Genomic DNA, 23,854 nt, shown 5'->3' on the forward strand with positions numbered 1-23,854 from the left:
TTGGCTGGACTGGGTTAGACAATATTTCCCCACAATTGAGGTTCACCCATAACTTCAGATTGTGACTTTTCTCAAAAACAGGGTCTTTGCAGATGTAATCAAGTTAAATGAGGTTGTATTCGATTACCATGGTCCATGCCTGGTATGTTTACATACCAGTGTGTTTCTGGACATGCAGAGAAACGGAAGAAAGTGGGGTGATGCAGCTGCAAGCCAAAGGACGCCAAGGATTGCTGGCGACCACTAGAAGCTAGCAAGAGGGAAGGCAGTGTTTTCCCTGGAGCCTTTAGAGGCAGAATGGCTCTGCAGACTTATAGCCTTGAGAACTAGGAGAGAATAAAGTTCTGATGTTTAAATCCACCTAATTTGTGGACCTGTTACTGCAAATGTAGTAAAATAATATGGGGGCAAAACAAAGAACTGTCAGTAGTCACAGATCTCAGGTGAAATACAGCCATATTTTTAAACGTATTAGAATGATCAGATGCGGGGGGGGGGGTGGTGGTGTTTCTGGACAGTATTTTTAATATCTTGAGTAACGTGCCAAGTGAGTAGCTATGCAAGAGATCAAGATTCCTTGAATTCAGGACAGTGATCCTTAAATATATTGCTTGTCTGTTGTCACACCTCTCTTATAAAAATATGTGCTTTGAAGTATATGAAAACAAAGTAGAAGTTTTCATATACTTTAGATGATTCCTACAAGTTTTCTCATCAAAATAAAGCCAACTGATCAAAGAAGCTTGAAAGAAAAGAAGTCCACTCTACCATTACCGTCAAGGTTACATGAGTGTCAAAACTGGTTTTTCCAAGATATGATAGATGGGATTTAATCCTGTACATTCAAGATTACTTCAGTCCTATTGAACAAGCCACTGTTTGTAAATGAAGCCATGTGTCACAAATAGATCAGTAGGCTTTCAAAGAAATAAAGTAACTCTAGAAACACCAGCACTTTGAATTGAACTAGGCATTAAGCAGCTATACTGGTTAAATGGTTGAAACACTGATGAGAAGTGGCATGGATTGTTGGTTTCAGTTTATGGAGTCAGGCCTGTGAGTCGGGTCAAGGTGGTTTTTGTTCAACTGTGTTCTCAAAAAAAAAAAAAAATGCTGAAGTTCTAACTATTGGTTTCTCTGAATGTGACCTTTTTTTGGAAACAGGGCCTTTGCAGATATAAGCAACTTAAGATAACATCATACTGAATTATGGATGGCCCTAAAACCAGTAACTAGTAACAAGGGGAAATTTTGGACACTGATATCCAGGGAGAATGCCATATGATGACAGAGGCAGAGATTTGACTGGTGTGTCTACAAGGATTGTTGCCAATCACCCAAAGCTGGATGAGGCAAGGAATCTTCCTTCCTAGTCCCTCCAGAGGGAGAATGGCCCTATAGACACTTTGATTTTGGAATTCTAGCCTCTAGAATTGCAAGGGAATAAATTCTCTTTCTTTTAAGCCATCAAGTTTATGGTTAATTTGTTATAGCAGACCTCGAAAACTAGTACACAAGGCTAGCCTGATGGAAACTAAGCAAGGGAATGAGGCTGGACTTGGGATAGTGTTCAGAAATTAATAGTCAAAGTATAAGGAAATATCTAAAATCAGTGGAGCATGACAGCTACCAAAGACTAGAATTTTTAAAGGAAACGAAAATGTTGTAGGTTATTGATTAATCAGAGAAAAGTAATTAATATTTTAGATATTAATGCCTTATCAGATAGATGATTTGCAAATATTTCTCCCATTCTGTAGGTTGCCTTTTCATTGTGCTGATGGTTTCTTTTGCTATGCAGAAAGTTTTTTGCTTGATGTAGTCCCACTTAATTATTTTTGCTTTTATTGCTTGTACTTTTGGTGTCATATCCAAAAAATCCTTTTGAAGACCAATGTCAAGAAGTTTTTCCCACTATGTTATCTTCTCAGGAGCTTTACAACTTCAGGTTAAGTCTTTAACTCATTTTGTGTTAACTTTCGAAGTAGGGTAAGATAAGGGTCTGATTTTAATCTCTTGCATGTGGAAATTTAAATATGTTGGAAACTTCCACATTAATTTATAGATCTGGGAGAAAATATATATTAAAACTTTTATCTATGTAGCCCTTCTCATGACATAGAAAGTACTGTTTTTCTAATTATTCACATAAACACTTTCTAGTCAAAGTTTACTCATATCTGTATGTACAAATATAACATGCTGGAAACTGGTTCTCACACAGCCTTTAGAGGAGTTAAAATGTTTACCCCTTGATTCTAAGAGGTTTTGTGAGACAAACTACTATCCTGTGCAACACAAATACTTGGCATGTTAGACAGGGAATCCTGGCATGTGGCAAGATTACAGTGAGTAAACTACAAAATTGTTAAACATATGGAATGCACAGCCATCATATTCATGACATATATTAGTGAGATAACGTCTTTAAAAGGTGCCACCAATTGCCATAGAACAGAGAAAATCAACTTGACTCCATCTTTATTATCTGGGTTTTATTCTCTCAACTGAAAACTACAACTATTTTTCTGATGAGACAAGGTATTCTAATGTGGAGTCTTAAAAAAACATGCTCACTATGTCTATAGAGGAATTAAACCCCAGATTGTGGAACCAAGCACAGGGTTAACATGCCTAACCATTATGCAAGTTTTTGTAGACGTCTAGAATGTCCAGGCAATAAATGGAAAATTGCTGCCTGTTAACTTAGTGTATCAGAGACTACTTTCTGTATCTTGACTTTTAAAATATTTTTTTATTTTAAATAGTAATTTCAGACTTAGAGAAAAGTTTTAAAGATAGTAGAGTGTTTCTCTATAACCTTTACACTGTTTCTTTTAAATGTTAACATCTCAATGACCATGGCACAACTGTCAAAGCTAAGAAATTAATGTTGGTCTAATACTCTTAACAACATTAAAATCTTTATTAGGATTGCCTCAGTCTCCCCACTAATGTCCTTTTTGTCAGACCCAAATTGGGATCCTGCCTCTATTTAGTTGTTACGTCTCCTTAGGCTCCTGTAATCTGTGGTAGTCCTCAGTCTTTCTGTTTTTCACTAGCTTGACACTTTTCAGAAGTACTGGTCAAGTATTCTGTAGAACGTCCCTAACTTCGGGTTTGTCTGATGTTTTCTCATGACTAGACTGAGGTCACTGGTTTGAGGAAAGAACATCATGGGAATGAAGTGCCCTCCTCATCACATCATGTCACAACTACATGGTATGACGTAACTGAGCATTGGTGAAATTAACCTAGATTACTTGGTTTAAGTGATGTCTGTTAGGTTTCTTTTTTCCCTATTTCCCCCTCTCATATTCTATTCATTCTATCAATCAGAAGTGATCGATGTTGGTTTTGAAGAGGTATTAAATAAAGTCCTATTTTTGAGCATTTATCTAGAGAACCTAGACATCATCTTGAGATAAACTATTTGTTTAGTGGTGCCATCTTGTGGTTCATTGACTACATAAAAGTTGTTATAAGATCTTGATTTTAGCTGAAGGTCATGTTGTCATAAGCAGACTGCCTATCAAATAAAATGCTGAACCAGGACCAGCAAATTCTATTTCTAGGATGTGCCTTTTTTTTGTTGCAATATACCCTTTATGAAAAATTAATTTAAAACACCATTTGTTGAAAACACACATAGAGAATGCTAAGAAAGGAGTTTGGTTTTTAATTCTAGATTGAATGTTAAATAATCTCACATTTCCCACTGGTCTTAGTGAATATTATACAGGAAAATCACAAAGAAAATCTTAAATTATAAGTGTGGGGTTTTGGGGTCTGAGTTTCCTACCATCAGTAATTTCAATACTATCATATAGGAGCTACTAACTGCATTACAGTACAATGCTCCCTTAAATAGGGTTTGCAAACTAAGAATTTTTAATTCTCAAGCATCACAGTGCAAGAAGAAAATTCCGCTAGCTTTCATTCCTACCATAAGAAAAGAAATTTCTGCTTAAATCTTTTCAATACGTTCACAGGCCCTCTCATATTTGAGTAATAGAAGATATGTAGTAACAATGTTTTGTAGCAATTTCCCGACTCTTAGCTCAAGCCTATTAACATCTGGAGTCAAATCACCTATATTTTCACCTTAGGCAACTGTCTGTCTTGTCACCAAGCTCATTTAACTTAAATTTCATTATTTATAGATGCAGCTCATATGATTCGAATTTTAGGGGCAAAAGAAGGTCAACTACTCAAAAAAAATCCCCCTTCCACTCCACCTTACAATTCACAAGTATAAAAATCAGTATTATGGCCTCAATTTTATTAAAGAAATGAAACTCTCTTATTATTCAAATGTTAGCTGAAAAAACTGATTATCATTCTTCATTTGTCATTAACACTTTAGCATGAGTTAGACGATCAGATTAGATAACTGCAGGAATGGTAATAAACAGTTAAGTGTTGATGGAGGAAGGAAAGTGCTAGGGTCTGAGGAGTTCCAGGAGAGATTGCTCCTCAACCAAAACGAAGGTAGCAAGTGTCTAGAATGGGGAGCAAGGTAAAGGTGTCTGAGAAGAGACTCTGAAAGTGTGGAGGGAGAAAAAATAAAAAGAGGGGGTGGAGAGGAGAGGTAAAGAGACAAAATGTGCCAAGTCACAATTTTACTGGAGGAATTTACAGTGTTTAAGATGTATATATCTGAAACAAGTACAGAATGAAACCAAATACAAAGATTACTTAATAACATGAATTCTTGGGTCCCAGATACAGTCTAAATACAGTTTAAAGGGTTTGAGAGAATAAACATATGATACCACATGAAGGTCTTAAATAAAGTCCTAAGAAATTTCTCCAATTTATGATCTCACAACTATTTTCTAGGATTATACCCTAAAATATAGTAATTAGGACAAATGTATTCTTTTTCCAGGACCATTTGAAATTATCCAGGAAAGAACATAAATTCCTCAACGTGTTGATTTCAATTTGGCAATGATTCATGTTCTTATTAATTAATTTAGATAATCAAATAAGCAGTGTTGGTCTTCTTCATAGGAAAAACAAAATTTACTATTGTACTATTGCTTGTCAATGGCTCCAAGCTCAATTTAAACATTGTGAATCTGTCCTTTGAACAGAAAATGTGATATGTCTCTGAATTTAGGACACTAGTTACATATAAACCATTGTTAAAATGTGTATGTGTCTGCTTTAAACAAAAATAACTGCAGGACAATCTTTACATACATAACAAAATAAATGAAGAGATGACTATAAAAGAACTCTGGTTTACAAATGGACTTACACTAGCTTTCATTAAACACCAAACTCTTCAAGTTTATTTTCGGAAAGTGGAATTACCACATTTCAGATTACTTCCAATTTGAGGAAATATATCAGAAGTAATAAAGCAAGATCAACTTGCAGATTGGTAATCCAGAACCAAACTATAGATTAGCCAATGATTACAGAAGAAAATTGGTGGCTTCACTTGTGGCTCAGATGGTTAAGGATCCATCTGCAAGGCAAGAGACCTGGGTTTGAACCCTGGGTTGGGAAGATCCCTGGAGAAGGGAATGGCAACCCACTCCAGTATTCTTGCCTGGGAAATTCCATGGACAGAGGAGCCTGGTGGGCTACTGTCCATGGTGTCGCAAAGAGTCTTGATGATGGTAAGCAAGATATATGGGTAAATTAATTTACATGCAGACAATTACAATGGAAAAATAAAGTCAATAAAGTCTAGGTCTCACACATATAATCATATCAAGGATTTAGTCACTCCAACAATAAACTTGGATGAAAAAATAAAAAGTTCTTGACATTTGGGAATATATGTCTTTCATTTTGGTATCGCTAATGCCTAGCAGAATGGCTGGTACCCTTTTAATGAATACTAATTGAGGGAATGATGAATACAGTAACTGGGAAGGCTTCCTGGAAGAGGTACAATATCAATTGCACCATGAAGATGTCACAGCATCTGAACAGATTCTGAAGGGCAGGGTGGACCCAATGAGTGACACACCATGAACAAAGGCTATGAAGTAATCCTGATTAGGAAGGCACAGCCAGAGAAGAAGAAAAGAAAAAAGTGGCAGTGACCATACAGAGAAGAAAGAAACAAGAATATGAGAGTGCACCTGTTTTTGTCTTGTCAGAAATTTCAGTGTAAATTTTAAAAAAAAAATAAAATTTTGTTTAAAAGAAGACAGAAGTGATCATTGAGAAATCAGTCATTAGTAGTTAGCACTTCATGACTGGCTTTTGTTAGTTAATGGTCTCATGTAAAGCTCAGGTTGGTTAAGGCACTGAAACACCAGCATTGAATCGCAGTAATGATCAATTTCTTGGGGATTACACATTTTAAACCATAACAAATGATTTAAAATAGCAGTTGTGACAGCTGTGTTGGAAAAATCCACCATCCTGCAGCAGTTAATTACCATGTTTTTTCCCCAGAAAGAACACAAGACAGTCCTTGATGGCCTTGTAATTTTGATTAGGCTAAAAACTTTATTGTTAATAATGCAGTTAAAGGAAACTGCTGTGGAAAGACTGCCAACTATTCAGCAACTCCTACATAGTCCTTCTAGTTATTTGCTTTGCCTTCTGTTGGCAAATCTAAAGCACATAATCCCCAGGGCATTCTTTCTTTCTTTTCATTTCGTTTTGTGGTGGCAGAAGGCCACAAGGTACTCACTGCATTCATATCTATTTGGTAACCTTGCTTTTCATTCACACAGTTTTGTCCTTCTAGTCATTTGTTTGTATTCCAGTTTTCTCCTAGCAAACAAACCAAGTGATGCTTCAGGGTCACCAAGAGTACAGCCCTAAATGGCATCAACCACGTACTTCATGCTGTGCTGTGGATAACGTGGCTAACAGGGTAATTTTCATCATCATTGTGTCTATGCAGAAAAACAAGGACACGGGGTTCAAGAGAACTTTCAAAGGTTAGCATGCCCATAGTCCTGCCTCCAAGCAGGGACTTTCCTTAACCAGTGTTTGAGATGGGAAGTAATGATGGTTTGGTTATTTGAAAGTCTTTTCCTTTGCTTCCCCATTTAGTCTTCATCACTACCAACAAGCTCAAGAACCCCAAAGGGACAGATGAATTTGGGGCTGTCAGAGTTTAGAGGTGTGGCCAATACTGGAGAGGATCTAGCACAGATGATGAATGGGTCGAGCTGGGGAAACGTGTCAATCACTCTACACCCCACCAGTTATCCATCAGGAAGATTTATTTATTCTAAAAATTGCCAAAGGAAGAGATGCAGCCTGTTTGGGGAGCTCCTTAAAGGAATTCCATAGACTTTAGATTTGCTTTTAAATGCTGTAAGGACGGCTCAATTCCAGAAAAATAAACGACCCAATCAAAAAATGGGCCAAAGAACTAAATAGACATTTCTCCAAAGAAGACATACAGATGGCTAACTAACACATGAAAAGATGCTCAACATCACTCATTATCTGAGAAATGCAAATCAAAACTACAATGAGGTACCATTTCACACCAGTCAGAATGGCTGCAATCCAAAAGTCTACAAGCAATAAATGCTGGAGAGAGTGTGGAGAAAAGGGAACCCTCTTACACTGTTGGTGGGAATGAAAACTAGTAAAGCCACTATGGAGAATAGTGTGGAGAGTCCTTAAAAAACTGGAAATAGAACTGCCTTATGACCCAGTAATCCTATTGCTGGGCATACACATGGAGGAAACCAGAATTGAAAGAGACACGTGTACCCCAATATTCATCACAGCACTGTTTATAATAGCCAGGACATGGAAGCAACCTAGATGTCCATCAGCAGATGAGTGGATAAGAAAGCTGTGGTACATATACACAATGGAGTATTACTCAGCCATTAAAAAGAATACATTTGAATCAGTTCTAATGAGGTGGATGAAACTGGAACCTATTACACAGAGTGAAGTAAGCCAGAAAGAAAAACACCAATACAGTATACTAACACATATATATGGAATTTAGAAAGATGGTAACGATAACCCTGTATGTGAGACAGCAAAAGAGACACAGATGTATAGAACAGTCTTTTGGACTCTGTGGGAGAGGGCGAGGGTGGGATGATTTGGGAGAATGGCATTGAAACATGTATAATATCATATTTGAAATGAGTCGCCAGCCCAGGTTCGATGCATGATACTGGATGCTTGGAGCTGGTGCACTGGGACGACCCAGAGGGATGGTACGGGGAGGGAGGAGGGAGGGGGATTCAGGATGGGGAACACGTGTATACCTGTGGTGGATTCATGTAGATATATGGTAAAACCAATACATTATTGTAAAGTAATTAACCTCCAATTAAAATAAATAAATTTATATTAAAAAAATGAATAAATGCTGTAAGGAACTCACAGATGTGTACATGTTTGATAAGTGCTATTTGATAATTAAGATTATTAAGACACAATTTTTATAACTCCCTCAAAGTCTAGTATGTACAGTACAGGGCCACAGAAATTGTGTTCATTAAATTTATTGAGGGGAATAATTGACAAGAGGCACTAAGCAGAGTCTCTAATTTGATATTTACATGAGCATCCCGTCACCACAAAAGTCTTGATACAACCAAATGTACCAAAGTTGAAAAATTCTTTTTGGGTGTGACTTTCTCCTTTTGGAGTGAATTCAGAATAAGCAGGAGCAGATATTTCTGGCTTTGAGAAGATGGAGCTTGGAGTTGAATAAATACTATTTTAACCTTGATGCCTTAGGATCACAGGCTTCTATAATCAAGTTGATACAACTTTCAGAAATTGCAATTGGGCAGAAACAGGAGCTACACTTCCTTCAAGAAGAGTAACAAAGAGATTGTTGCTCGACTTTATATTTTTTAATGACCCAGTTGTCACATTTAGGTCCCTTTGAAGAAATATCATATCTTTATAAACATATTCAGTTCAGTTGCTCAGTCCTGTCCGACTCTTTGCAACCCCATGAATCGCAGCACGCCAGGCCTCCCTGTCCATCACCATCTCCCGGAGTTCACTCAGACTCACGTCCATCGAGTCCGTGATGCCATCCAGCCATCTCATCCTCTGTCGTCCCCTTCTCCTCCTGCCCCCAATCCCTCCCAGCATCAGATATTAGGAGATTTAATTGGCATTCATGTTATTTCAGCAACATAAATGAAATATATTTTAAGTTGGTACTTTATATTCCTGAGGCTTCATAAATTCCTTTTATTGAATTAGTCTATTTACTTGTCCATCTCTGCTATTAGACTGGCAGATCTTTAGGGGCAGATTTCCTCTCTGTTGCCAGGCAAGAGTACTAGAGTGGGTTGCCATTGCCTTCTCTGGTATATCTTTATAGTCTAGCACAAAGCCTGGCATGTCACCATCACTCTGCAAGTAAGCATTAAACGAAACCCAGTCAATCTCCATATGGAGCTCTAAATAAGGGAGGACATGCATGGGCAAAGGTGTGTACGTAATGGTGGAAGGGTGGTGTACAAAGATAATTTTTATGCCAAGTTATGTGTGAGAAGATGTGGAGGGAGTTCAGTGACCAATGTGCCTATGATGTACCGGGGCTTTCTGACAAAGACTGAAATGCTGCACTGCACCAGGGTACTCCAGGAACTCAAAGATCATTATTAGTCCATAGGTGAATTTCATTTTTGACTCTATAATCATCTTTGAGTTCCATTCTGAAGCCACTCGAAGTTCCTCAAAATTCATTCAGTCAGAGACCATCCAGGAGACGATATGTGCTACTCAGAGGGCATGAGCCTGCATAAGTAATAGAAGTGCCAAGGCTCTTGCCCAGTTGGTATGTCTGATTTGCCTAATTCTTAGCCTTGCTTTCCTTAACCCACGGCTACTACTTCCAAAGTTTCTTCATTAAAGATCTGCTGTTTACACCTCTTGTCGTTATATCTACTACACATACATGAGATGATGAGCACTCCAAGTTCCTCACCTCTTTTTTTTCCCCTAGCAAACCCCCAAATTACCCAAACCCTGGCTAGATGGAGCCAAAGAATATATACTGAAACACAAATTTTGTAGCTAAAAACCTTCTAACCACCAGCATAATCCAACAGAATAATGTTTTTCCTCATCCAGAAATTTGGGACAGTCATGGTCATGCTTATTAGAACTGTGAAAAGAGTCGGAAGAGGGCCTTCGTGGTTTCAGTGGCTATGTAGCTTAGAAACTCCCCTGTAATTTGAGGCAGTTATGTGTGCTTATACAGCAGCTTCAACTGAGTTTTATTACCCTTGTTATTACTCCTGCAGGGAAAATTAGGTCAAAATATGTAGTAACATCATTTGCAAATGAAGCTGCTCTCTATCGCGCTATAGCATTCAAAGAGCAAATTGCACAATGGACAATAAAGTTCAATGTTCTTGGCTTCAGGATACACACAGCATTTGCTGGAAATACATGGATAGCTACTAGTAGTCAACTAAGGGGAGATTTCATCACACTGCTATGTGACAAGCACATCAGCATCCACGGGGGACAAAAGCACAAAGCCATTATTTGTGCTGCAAATGGGTGGCATCATAAAAACTTTGATGTTGATCACAAACTCAGGTTTAAAGTCACAGTCTGTAACTATGTTCATGCTGAGGAAACTGTGTAGGAACTCTGTGGGACTAGGGACCACACTATGCCAAATGCTCTGAAAACATTTCCAAACAGCTTTGTCTCTAATATATGGTGAAATAATGATCAAGTGAGAGATGACGAATTACTTCATGTGTGAAGCTTCCCCACAATGAGTTTTCCCCTTCTGAAGGTCCATACACTAGAAAAATACAAAAGGAACTCAGCTACCAGAAGACACTTCTGTGTTCAGACTTTTTTCCCTCTAAGTTCCCATTTTCTTCCATTGTCATTGATAGTATCCCCCCCCCCATTTTTTTCTTTTTCTTTACGGTTTGTCTGGGCTTGACCATGGGGTAGTTGGTGAGGGCATGGGCAAAGGCAAAGAATCAAACCCTCTATAAGCCAATAAATAGTCTTCAGCATACATACAGACTGCTTTCTTTATGCAACGCATGAATCAGTTAACACTCATGCAAAATGCATTCCATCTGCCCAGACAGATGTAAGCTGCAGTGTTTTCAATTCTATCAAATAGCACAACTAGTTGAAAGAAAAAGACAGATGGGTAAGGAAAGAGACTCAACCAAAAGCAGCAGCTTTGGCTCAAAATCTACCCAATCAAAACAGAATCCTCAACTTTCCCAGGTCTGTCGACAGAGGTACAAACACAACACCTTCAGTATGAAGCTAAGGTGGAGAGGATGTTGATGCCTTAAAGAGAAAAGTCCTTAAAAACGAAACTGTCTCCATGATCTACAGCAGTGATTAGCAGTTCTCAAAGGCACCTTTGAGGCATCTCTATTTGACCAGGATGGACACTAATACTTAGGGAAATGCCAAGGAGAAGGGAAAATGGAAAAAGAAGGAGTAGTGGGGGAAGTGAGAGGACAGGCTGGGCATAGGAAAGATTGAGAAAGGAGATGAAGAGAGAAAAAACTGGCTTCCACAGAAGAGACGCCAAGAAACACCAATAGCCTTCAGGGTTTAATCAATGCTCCAAAGCATAAGTGTGAAGAAATTAAAGGACATTTTCCACCAATATTAATTTGGTAACTTACCACTAACTCCCAGTCTCTGCCGACCTTAAAATTTTGGGAGTCTTCATTCTTAAGAATGACTAAGATGACATAAAACCCTTAAACTGACCTTGAATTGACCTTTGTGGGCACTGCTCCATGCCCTAAATGTTTACTCCCTTAACACTCCACTCTGCTACCGCATTCCTTCATGATCCTGCTCTGGCCTTTTCAAAGTCAAAGCAATAGCTAATCTTCTCTTACAGATGTACTGGGAAGGTCTTGTCCAGTGAACTTCCTTCTCATCAAGGAACTACACGTGCATTTTAACTAGAGCTGTCTGCTTATTGGGGGCTTTTTTTTTTTTAAACTCTAAGGAATTATCTAGGCAAAGGGAATTTCAGCACATCTTGGCAACTATAGTGCTGGATTTGCCAATAACATGCTGTTTACATCAAGTCTGCAGAAATGAAATCTGAAGAGTGTGAAATTAACTAAAAGGCTCAAAGTTAAACCCCTCAGTGTATCCCTCACAGTTGCATAGCAGACAGTGGTGGGTGGGGAGAAATGATAGTGGGGTATAGCCTCCCAAAACTGCTGAGTTGAAAACTGTAACATGATAAATGGAGAATGATGCTAGTACACAGGGAAATAAAAGTACAGGAAGATCTTAGTTACAGCTAATTAAAAGAGGGAAGGCACTGAGGCAAGTCAAATCTAGCAAAGGAAGCAATGGAGACTAAGGCAATGATAAGGCTAAAAACATAGATTTATATCAAATACCTTGCTATTTCAATAAAATTTCTGTGTGTGTTCATACACATACATATGAGAGAGGAGCATTAGTGGGGAATGGTGTGTGTGTATGTATCAATGACAATTTCCAGATTTGGAGGAAAAAACAAGAGAAATCCAAAGGACCATGGGAGCATGTGGAAATCAACTTTACCTTCTTCACAATTTCAACTTTTTTCTTTTCTCCTTCAAATACTTTTGCCATTTTTTCCCTGCTATTTTCTCCACCACTAGCATTAGCAGCAGAGCCACAATTAAGCCCGAAATTCCTTTCCCAATCTAGTGTTTCTTTCACTCCTTCACACAACCTCCATATTTAAGAAATATTTATTAAATCTTACCTATATCCTGGACACCAGGCAAGACATAAAAATTAGTTACAGTTTCTACTTTTAAGGAATTTTATAAATAGTAATAAAGGTACATAAACTACCAAAATGCAGGAGACAAGGTGGCAACTATTATAAGGGTGCAAATGAGTCCTTGATACTACCAGAATTATACTTACGATTTTCCTATTGAAAATATTTCACAAATTCAGACCAGCATTCCTCTAAATCTGTTAGATCTTATATGTCTGACTTCTTTCAAATTCCTAGACTATAACTGAAATCCTACATGACAGTTACATTTTCTTAGGCCATAGGTTCTATGTGGTCTCATATTGATGGCAATGTCACATATTTTTATGATAAGCTTCAGGATGGATTCATTATAAAATCCAATGAGGTAAACTGCTAATATTTAAAGCATATAAGGAAAACAGCCAATATCACAGACTATTTGACTTTTAATGTTTCCATTTTTATTTCTAATGGAAGATAGGAGTTCCTATGTAAACAGCTCTGTGAATTCAAATACAGGCACAAATGTGCTGTTTAAATATTATTTTAACCAGCCAAGTGTTTCTCTGACAATGCTGAGACTAACTAAGTGATAGAAATACATTTGGTGAAATTTATTTTCAGGGTGGGCTTGTGTAAGTCAGGGACTGTGGCCTAATTCTGGAATTAGGCCACCATGTTTAGCTGGTCTATCTATAACCGTAGCAAGCTCAGTTTGGCTAATTATCAGATCTTTCAAAAATATATATCACACCTGGCTTATGATCAGAGTATGGATTCCAGAGAAGACACTTCACTCATACCTGTCTTGGGCAAAAGAGCATCTGTATGATGTAGCTTTGGTTGTCATTTTGCCTTTTCAAGAGATTAAATATGTATATTTTGATTCATTAATTTAGAATAATTTTCAGAAAGGCCCATCTGAATTATTCCAAAATCTAACTTCATTATATCAATCCAGGTTGACAAGTAGACAACCTTAGTGAATCTACTTTAATGACTAGGTAAGAATGATTTTCAATTAGCTCATAAAGACTATACCGAGGATAGTTTTTCACTATTTTTTACTGCATACAATCCAACAAAAATGAACAGACTGCCTGTTTCCAAAGCATTTTTCTAGGAAGTATGTGAAAATCTAGTGCTATCAAAGGATTTGAAAACAAGTATTATTCTAAACAGATTAAATAATCTTGTAAGTATCTATAATTTGCTTAACACTCTTCCCCAATCAACCAAGTATAAAGAATTATTATGTCATGTGTTTACTGCTATTATTAGATATGCATGGGAAGTTCAAAATAGCCCTTTCCTATTTAATCAAAATTATTGCTGGATTGGATAAATATCTGAGTGCATAAATATTTTTGAATGTATATTAAAATACTAATTTCTCTATGAATTATTTATATATGTAAGTTTTTTTATTTTTAAATACATGAGGTTTTGTTACCATTTTGTTGTTGCTTTCTAAATTGTACTGAATTTTGGTCAGAGACTATGTTCTGTAAGATATATTTTAAGATTTTCTTCATAGCCAAACATATAATCAATTTTTCAAAATGTTGCTTATGTGATGGGAAACAATGTTTGTTCCCTAATAGTTGGTTGCAGAATTCTACTCATTTCTAAGAAATCAAGCTTGCTAATTATATTTTCATTAATTTTGTCAATTTGGTCTTTAAAATTCTGAGACAGGTGTCAAAGTCTTCCATTGTAATTGGGAACAGACCAATTTATCCTTGTCATTCTATCAGTTTTTCTTCACTTCTGATACTTTAATATTTTACCAGTATATTTTAAATTTCATAATTATACAATAAGCTTCTTTTAATAAAAATACACATAAGCCAGGAAAAAATTTATTAGAGTTTATAACACATATTAAAACCTATCATGAATGAGCTACTTTTTATTACTTTTTGTTTTCCTATGTTTTAAGCACTTGACTTACATTTTGTGAGAGCTATGCCACCTAGAGTATTCCCCAGGTTAAGCAGTGTTCCTTGGGCCAAACTGAAAGCAAAATAACTGACTGACTGGTTTTCCCCTGAATTGACATACAAATGGCTCTGTTGACAGAATCTAAAAGAAGAAAAGATGATCTTGCCATAGTAATGCCTAAAAAGCTGTAAGATGAATAAATATCTTTTTCCTAAACAAATGTTTAACAGATACAGAAATAGAATTAGATACATGCAAAGAAAGGGAGCAAAGCCAGATTTTTTTTCTTTATTCCAATTTTATGAATACACAACTTAAATTCCTTTCAGGTCCAAATTACTTACATAACTAATAGCTCAACAGCCTTCACCACTTGTGTGGATTTAAATGTTTGCTGGACCTCATAACAGAGGATGAAAACATATTGCAGGGTTTCCACAAGACAATTATTTAACAAAAGCTTTCACTATCTAAGTCCACAACTAGGATTTCACAAAGCCAAAGTATTCTGGTTTCAAGGGTCTTTGATAGTGGTATGGTCATGAGTCAGTGTCAGCAGGTAATACATAAATTATTGTTCTTATTTATCCTATACTACACCTTTATTCAACTGTGAACTATGAGAAGTCAGAAAATTCCTTATCTTTGTGGGGCAGTACCTGAAAGAATGTGAACTCAGGGGCCCCCTCAGGGAGGATACTGTAGTTGTGAATACTGTAAGCTCCCTCCAAGGAATAAATTGCTATCCTCCACTACCTCTCCTCCTATCCTCTCCAATCTACCAGTCTAGGCATAAGCTTAGAAAAATAGTGAGTTTGTTTTATAATTGTCTGGCTGAAATGGAATCCTTGTAATATGCTTCAGCAGCTGTTAAGGAGTGCAACAACACTGAAGTTCAGGGGACATTCACAAATTAAAACAAACATCAGAGGCAATCATGAAGGGGAAAAACATTCCTGAAAATGACCCTGAAGAAGAGCTGTGTAGTAGAATGGAGTAGACCAATCTTCTTTGACTGGGTCAAGTTGGAGACTGGGAGAAGCAAGGAAGGGGAGGAAGGAAGGAGAGAGAGAAGCAGCAGGAGGAGGAGGAGGAGGAAAAGGGGAAGAAGAGGGGGAGGAGGAGGTAGGGGGAAGGAAGAAGATGAAAGAAGGAAGAGAAAGAGGTGCCGGAGGAGAAAGAGGTGGTGAAGCAGGAGGAAGAGGAGGGTAGGGTAAGGAAAAGAAGGAAGAGGATGAGAAAGACTGACTCTATGAGAGTGGGCAAATTGTATACCCAAAGCAATTCATTTTACTAGTCCTTTCTGCTTAGTGTCTGTAAAGTTTACTAGTCTCACAAAATTCAGACACTCTAAATGAGCTAGGTTTATTCTCCCAAATTAACTCTGCCCTAACCAAGTCTTCCCTGATAGCTCAGTTGGTAAAGAATCCACCTACAATGCAGGAGACCCCAGCATGATTCCTGGGTTGGGAAGATCCCCTGGAGAAGGGATAGGCTACCCACTCCAGTATTCTTGGGCTTCCCTTGTGGCTCAGCTGGTAAAGAATCTGCCTGCAATGCGGGAGACCTGGGTTCAATCCCTGGGTTAGGAAGATCCCCTGGAGAAGGGAAAGGCTACCCATCCTACAATTTTGGCCTAGAGAATTCCATGGAGTATATAGTCCACGGGGTCACAAAGAGTCAGACGCGAGTGAGCGACTTTCAGTTTCAACCAAGTCTTGCCTTATAGAAAAGTCAAATGGAAACTAGTTTTCCTACCTTGATAAGTTTAACTATCAAATTATATCAATACAATCATTCAGGTATTGGGAACACATATATATGGGTGCATGTGCATATGTGTTTCACTTAATAGATATATATTCATTAACATTTGGATGGTTTGGTACATTTGCCATCAGCTAAAATAAATGATAATTTTCTATAAAGATCAGGTATATTCCTCTATCTGGGACATTTGATGGTTTCAGAGTTTTTCAACTAATACCTATTTCATTCCTTTTAACTTTAAAGGTTTTAAAAACTTTCAGCTCAAACAATATGGAGAGATTTTTCTAATAAATAGGGTGAATAAATTTGCAACATTGGCCAGATATAACTGGGCAGTGGCCCATAGATATTTTAGGATCTCCCCTATACTTACAAGGTAATGAGATGTACTATATAACATTACAGACTAAATATCTGTCTTTTGTCTCTGTCCCAATTTGATTTTTGAAATTAAGCAGAGCTGAGAACTATGGGATCCTTCCTATAGGGATTTATAACTCTATGCACTGTACCTTCAGATATATAAACTCAGCATGTCCTTGCAGTATACATTCTAAATATAGTTATAATAACAGAGAAAAACTTTCAAAACCCCTTTGAAAAACTTTCCATTCAAATTACCACTTTATATTGCTATGCATTGCACTGAATGACCATAGATAAAGGAAAGCTTAGAAGATCATCCTTTTGCAAAAAAAATGACTCAATTTGGTTTAAACACATTGTTCTCCTGCATTAATGACCAAATCGACTCCAATGGCAGCAGAAGCTTTTGAGAGATGTTTTGGTGAGAAACAACAGTTTGAGAAATGTCAAGATGAGAAATGATACTCTTCTAAATAGAATTCTGAGATTGTTAGGCTCCCTTTTTCATGTGAAAAGGAATAAAAAGTATTGACCCCCCCCCCCTCCACTTCCACAAAGAAACTCTACTTAAGACAATTTGAGCATTATCATTTTTTAAGGAGGATACTCTTTTAGAAAGAATAACAGAAATCACTGATGTGAAGGTAACTGAATCTTTCCAGGAAAGTTTAGAGGTATTAAGGTTGTAAAGCTGACAGAAAAGGTTCAATGGTAAGCTGGAAGACTGTCTTCAAATACACACACACACACATCCTGTGACTACAGAAAAGTGATAAAAAGGAAAAAAGACTTTAATTAAAGCAGGAAAGATTTTGACTAAACAGCAGCAAGAATTCTTTGACAATTACAAGGATAACAAATGAGAATGGGTTACTTGTTTCTCACAGAGCCTTTTAAAAACTGTGTGTGTGTGTATAACTAACTTAAAGCTTGAAGTATGGCCAGTCTAAACGGAGAGTGTTAGTGTTGGAACAAAACTTACTATTCCCTGATATTAATACTATTTAATAATACACTGCTTTCTTACCTTTTGCGACTTCAGGATCCTTTGAATCACTCCTAGTGTTTTCAGAGTGACCTTCCTTCTTGCCTTTCAGGAAACATCATCAATGTAGCACACAAGAGTGGACTAAGGTTTCATAAAAATCATGTATCATACCATCCCATAGCTTAACTATTATTCCTTGTCTTCCATTTATACATCATTGCTTTTGTTTTTGCCAGGTCTATCATGTCGGATAAATGGAATATAAACTCCCCTGCTACTTTCTAATTTTTTAGTGATTAAAATTCCCAATTCTCAAATCAGTCACTCACCATTTAGAAGGTTTAAGAACAGTTAAAGTATGAATTTGTTCAGTACCATGTAGGGCCTCTCTCACACAAATGTATTGCCACTGGAAACAAATTTAATCAATTTGCTGCAATACATTAAGAGCACAAAAAGTACAAGCTCCTCCAGCCTGGTTTTAGCACCTGCCACTAACTGTATCCATCATAAATACTGACTTAGGAAAGTGATAGCCAGAAACACATTCATTAAAAAAAAAAAAAACTAACTTTTTCTCTGCATAGTTTGCTTGTACGACAAATGATCCATATCATAATACCAAAATATTCTGTCACCCATTGTTATTCTCTGAAATAAATCTATGCATAATCTCAGCCAAAGAAAGTTCTAAGGAAAGTAATTCGGAAACTATGAAATATATTTCTTCATTTTGGAGATGTGTAACAAGTTTCCTTTTATTCTAACATATCTAACATATTTAGTGTCTTGTGATTATATTTCATTTGTATAGGATAATTATCTGGCAGGATTTTTTTCTTATCACTTTGTAATTTTAGTGGCTAACCAGTAAATGTTCTCCTTGTATTTAATAGAAGGCAGTCAATAATGACATTTATATATTACTGTATTCAAAACTAGCTCTTGGGTAATCCATTTCACAGTTAAGGTGAAACTACAATAGAGAATTGCTATTTTAAAGCAAATAAGTTTGTATCTTATGACTCTCTTTTTCTGTGAAGCTCAAATATCTAAATTAAATTCATGTCAGACATCATAAAAATTGATAATATATTAATATTAAAACAAATTAAATAAACTCACACCTATATTTATGATCAAATAGATGTTGACAAGAGTGTTACATTTGTGGAGAATAAGTTTTCTTCAACAAATGGTATTTGGATAACCTGCAAAAGAATAAAGTTGTGCCCCTCCTTCATACCATACACAAAAATTAACTTGAAATGGATCAGTTACCTACATATAAGAGTCAAAACTAAAAAAAACCCTCAGAAGAAAACATGGGAGTAAATCTTTGGGACAATGAATCTGGTAATGGTTTCATAGAATAACTAAAGAAAATACAAATAAATTAGATTTCATGAAAATTGAATGAAAAGAAAACCCACAGCATGGGAGAAAATATTTGCAAATCATATACCTGATTAGGGACTTACATTAGCAAAAGATTTGAGTAGATATTTACCCAAGGAAGAAGCACAAGCAGTCAATAAGTACATTAAAATATATTCAACACCAATAGTTATTATGGTGATGCAAATCAAAGCCACAATGAGATACCACTCCATATACCACTCCATATTATAGCCACAAGGATGGTTATAATTTTTTTTAATGAAAAAGAGTGTTGGTGAGGATGGAAAAAGTCAGAAATTTCATATACTTTCAGTGAGAATGTAAAACGATCCAGGCATTGTGGAAAACTCTTATGGTTCCTCAAAAAGTTACATTCTTATCATGTGATTCAGCAACTCCATCCAAGGTGTATGCCCAATAGGATAGAAGGCATACCACCATGCAAAAACTTGTACATGAATCATAGAAACATTATCATAATAGTCAAAAACATTAAAACATCCCAAGTCTCCATAAAAACTGAAGAATGGATAAAGTGTGCTATATTCATACAATAAAATATTATTCAGCTATTTGAAAAGAATGACGCACTAATTCACACTATAACATAATGAGCCCTGAAAATAGTATGCTAAGTGAAAGTTATCTGGTCACAAAGGGTCACATATTGTAGGATTCTATTTATGTAAAATTTCTAGAATGTACAAATATTTTGAGACAGTATATTAGTGACTGCCAGTGGCTGAGAAAACGGAATGACGAATGACTGCATAATGGGTACAGGGTTTCTTTTGCGGGTGATGAAAAGATTTTGAAATCAGATAAAAGTCATGGTTGTACCCATTGGTGAATATACTAAAAAACACACTGAATTACATACTTTTAAGAGGTGAAAATTATGTTAACTTTACCTCAATAAAGCTGTTATTTAAAAATGAAAGTTAAATAATGACAGTGGGAACATTAAGCATGAATCTCCTCTGCTGCTGCTGCTAAGTCGCTTCAGGCGTGTCTGACTGTGCAACCCCATAGACGGCAGACCACCAGGCTCCCCCGTCCCTGGGATTCTCCAGGCAAGAACACTGGAGTGGGTTGCCATTTCCTTCTCCAATGCAGGAAAGTGAAAAGTGAAAGTGAAGTCGCTCAGTCGTGTCGGACTCTAGCGACCCCATGGACTGCAGCCCACCAGGCTCCTCCATCCATGGGATTGTCCAGGCAAGAGTGCTGGAGTGGGGTGCCATTGCCTTCTCCGATGAATCTCCTCTAGTCTTTATTTATTTGGCTGTGCTAGGTCGTAGGTGCAGCATGTGTGATCTTTTAACTGTGGCATGTGAACTCCCAGTTGTAGCATGTGGGATCTAGTTCCTTGATGAGGGATTGAACCCAGGCCCCCTGCATTGGGAGAGTGGAGTCTTAGCCACTGAACCACCAGGGAAGTCCCCTGAATCTCCTCTAGTCTTAACAGAAATAATTTGTCAAAAGAAACAGCTTAATAATAATAATTGCTAATATATTAGAGTACACACACATATAAGTTTCATCTCATTGGACAGTGAAGCAAGCTCTGGTATGATAGAGTATGTTGGTCTTTGAATCTCAGATGTTTAGCATAACATAATTATGTGACCAATTATTAGGCAAGTTACTTGACTTCTCTGAATCTCCGTTTCCTCATCTGTAAAGCTGGAATGATGATATCTTTCTCACAGGGAAGTTTTGGAGATCAAAAGAAATAACATACATGGAAGAAGTAGCACAGTTCCTGACACAAAGTAAGCACCAAAAAAAAAAAAAAGAAAGAAAGAAAGAAAGAAACCAAAGAGAACTAATTCATTCAATGCAAGGTGCTGGGCTTGAGCTTTAAAAACAAATTAAGTCAAGGACTTCACCTTCAAGAAGTTCAGGGTCAACTAGGCTATTAAAAATGACCATAAACCAGGTTTGTTATTCTTTCCAAGCTTTCCGTGTAGCAAGGGCGACTCAGCTACCCATTTATCCCCTCAGAAGATTTCTGTACCCTCCCACCCTTGCACTATTACACATATGATTATGGAAACATCAAGTAAGCTAGTGTGAAGAATTCTCCTTGTGCATGTTGTTATTAAGTGAACACTATAAAGCAGTTACTTCTCACTGGGGATATCTATATTATATATTTTTAAGTATTTTACAATTAAATGAAGCCTGATTTCCAAGCACTCTGTGGAGGGACACATTCCAGTGTGTTTCTGAGATATATAAAGACTTCTCAGTTGCTGCTGTTCTCTAGGTTCAAGCCACATTTTATCTTAACTACACCCTTGCTGGGTTATGAGTAGCTAAAATCATGCTGATGCTGGCTATATATAATTGTTTGACAAATCACTGACATAAAAATAATCTAATTTATCACTAGAGAATCTTATCCAGCAGGTTTCATTTACAGATGCTCTTTATAGGTTGAAGATAACCAAGTTCAACCAGAGAACATAGTTTGCCCTGGCCTTTTTCAAAATCATCATCTTATTAAGTTTATTATTTTAACTGATCTATTTGTGCCTGGAAATAGAAATCATGTGTCCTAAACATAATCAGGTTTTATTAAAAGCATATATCAATACCGCTCAATGTATTACTCTTTCACATTCAGTACTGATACAATCAATGAAACAGGTTTTTCTCATTTCTAACTGAAAGCGATCTTTCTGAGCAAGCAATTACAGGAAAGCAAGACAATAAAACATTCTTAAAATAATACCCACCCCTCTTAGAGGCAATCTTTACTCATCTAAGATGAGTATAATTCTCTTACACTGAAAATAACTGTTCATTAATTCGCTTTCCCCTCTTCTGCCACTAACTCAAAAAGAAAAAAGTTCCCAATGAAAGTGAAAACAATCCTAAAAGCTATAAAACTGATAATAATCTTTTTTTTTCACACTGACCAAATGTCTTGAGTCAACCAGATTCTGATTTCGGCAACCTGATATTAATACATCACTTCGATCCAGGTGGCTCCATCTTGACCCAGACACTGCTATAGGCTAACAGATGTTTCTCAAATTTCACGTGACATTATCCATTCCACCTGTTTCTGTGACAGAAGATTTACTTTCTGACACTTAAATCTCCCCAACTGCTCCTCCCACCCTCCCCCCAAATCAGGTCACCTCAACAGAGAACTGCCTGACCTTAATGAGGTTCTAGTCCAACCTCTCAAGCTTATAACAGGCAGAAACAACCTTCAGGAAGTGTAAGTAAACAGTGGTGTCACGTGGAGGAGGGGTATAGCCAGTAGTGTGGCTGAGCCTGAAATTATGCTTCTGGGGTTTCAGGCTCAATGCTCTTCTATAGCTACATAATTTTATCTCTATAGCATTTTGGAAATTTATCCAATCATCCAGCCACATATCTTTTAAATCCTTCCCTTTCAAATTTCAAGAAGCAAAACAAAATTGGAGATGGAGCACATTTTGGGAGGTCGGGTTTATCAAGGTATAATTTACATTAGTAAACTCTACCTGTTTTAGAGTATATTTCTATGTGTTTTGACAAACACAGTCATGTGACTGTCATCACAATCAAGATATAGAATAGTCTCATTATCCTGGAAAATTCCCTTGTGGGGAGCACTTTATTCTTACTATTAATATAGTGACAGTGCTGGTAGTGAACTTAGCAGTTACTGGAAAGTTCTGTTTGACTTAATGTTTAGCTTAACTGCGAGGTAATCAAAAACATGTTTGGTTCCACTTTTGCTGAAAAGCTTTCTAAAATGCCAGCATCAATTTGCTGCCTTATTAAGTAAAAAGAGAAAGGCAGGAGATATAGACCAGTTTACTGGATCAAGTAAGGTTCCTCGGGTGACAAGCCTGGGAGGAATTCTACCAAATGGGAGCGAGGGAGGAAGGGAAGAGGGAAGGAAGGAACAACAAAAGAGGAAGGTGAGATGGCAAAGGAAATTTTGCTTAATATATTTTGCAGACAGTCAGTCTTGAAGGTTGATATGGACAGCAGATTTGTAAAACTCTGGGGAATTTGTGTTCGCTTGCCAGCAAATGCCTGGAAATAGCTTTTAATGCTTGCTTTGTTATTTTCCTCCTTGTCCTACAAGTTATTTATGTAATAAAACCCCAATAAATTAATGCTCCCTTAGGTTGGGCTTAACCAATCAACATAGGACTTTAAGAAAAATTAGTTTTATTTCTTTTAAAAAATATAGTTTTCCAACAAATTGATATAAATGCCATAAGGATTTTTCTCCCCTTTTTGCCTCATATGCCCAGAAATTTAGATCTTTATTATTCATCTGAAGGCATTATCTTATGTTAGATTACTGGGATAATTATCTTTATTCTTTTCCAAACTGGTTTCTGATCTCTCTCCTTGATCTTAACAAATGCATATTAACATTATAAATTACCTCAAATTATCTGAAAAAGCCAAGGTTTAATTTATAAATTATTTACATCTGGTTGCTTGGTAACTGGCTAAAAAGAGTAATGAGGAACCTGAATCAGTACCAACCTTTTGCTTCTTAACTGACAGCCCATATTTTATGAGGAGTGTGATTCTAATCAAAGATTACATAGCACTACTATTGTCTTAATAGTAAATTAGAGCAATAAAAAATAAGGATTGCTTTAAAAGGAAATAAATTAATCTCAATTCCTTCAGTATGATGGTTACTGTTTCACAACTACTGC

The 23,854-nt window shown here is 36.8% G+C and overlaps 1 protein-coding gene across 1 annotated transcript in view; it reads right to left on the reverse strand.

Annotated features, from left to right (window-relative positions):
• Positions 1-23,854, reverse strand: part of NRK (Nik related kinase) — a 122,339-nt gene that overhangs the window by 67,201 nt on the left and 31,284 nt on the right. The gene's annotated exons all lie outside the window — the stretch shown is intronic.

The sequence above is a fragment of the Budorcas taxicolor genome, chromosome X (assembly GCF_023091745.1).
Source record: "Budorcas taxicolor isolate Tak-1 chromosome X, Takin1.1, whole genome shotgun sequence".
NCBI lineage: Eukaryota > Metazoa > Chordata > Mammalia > Artiodactyla > Bovidae > Budorcas > Budorcas taxicolor.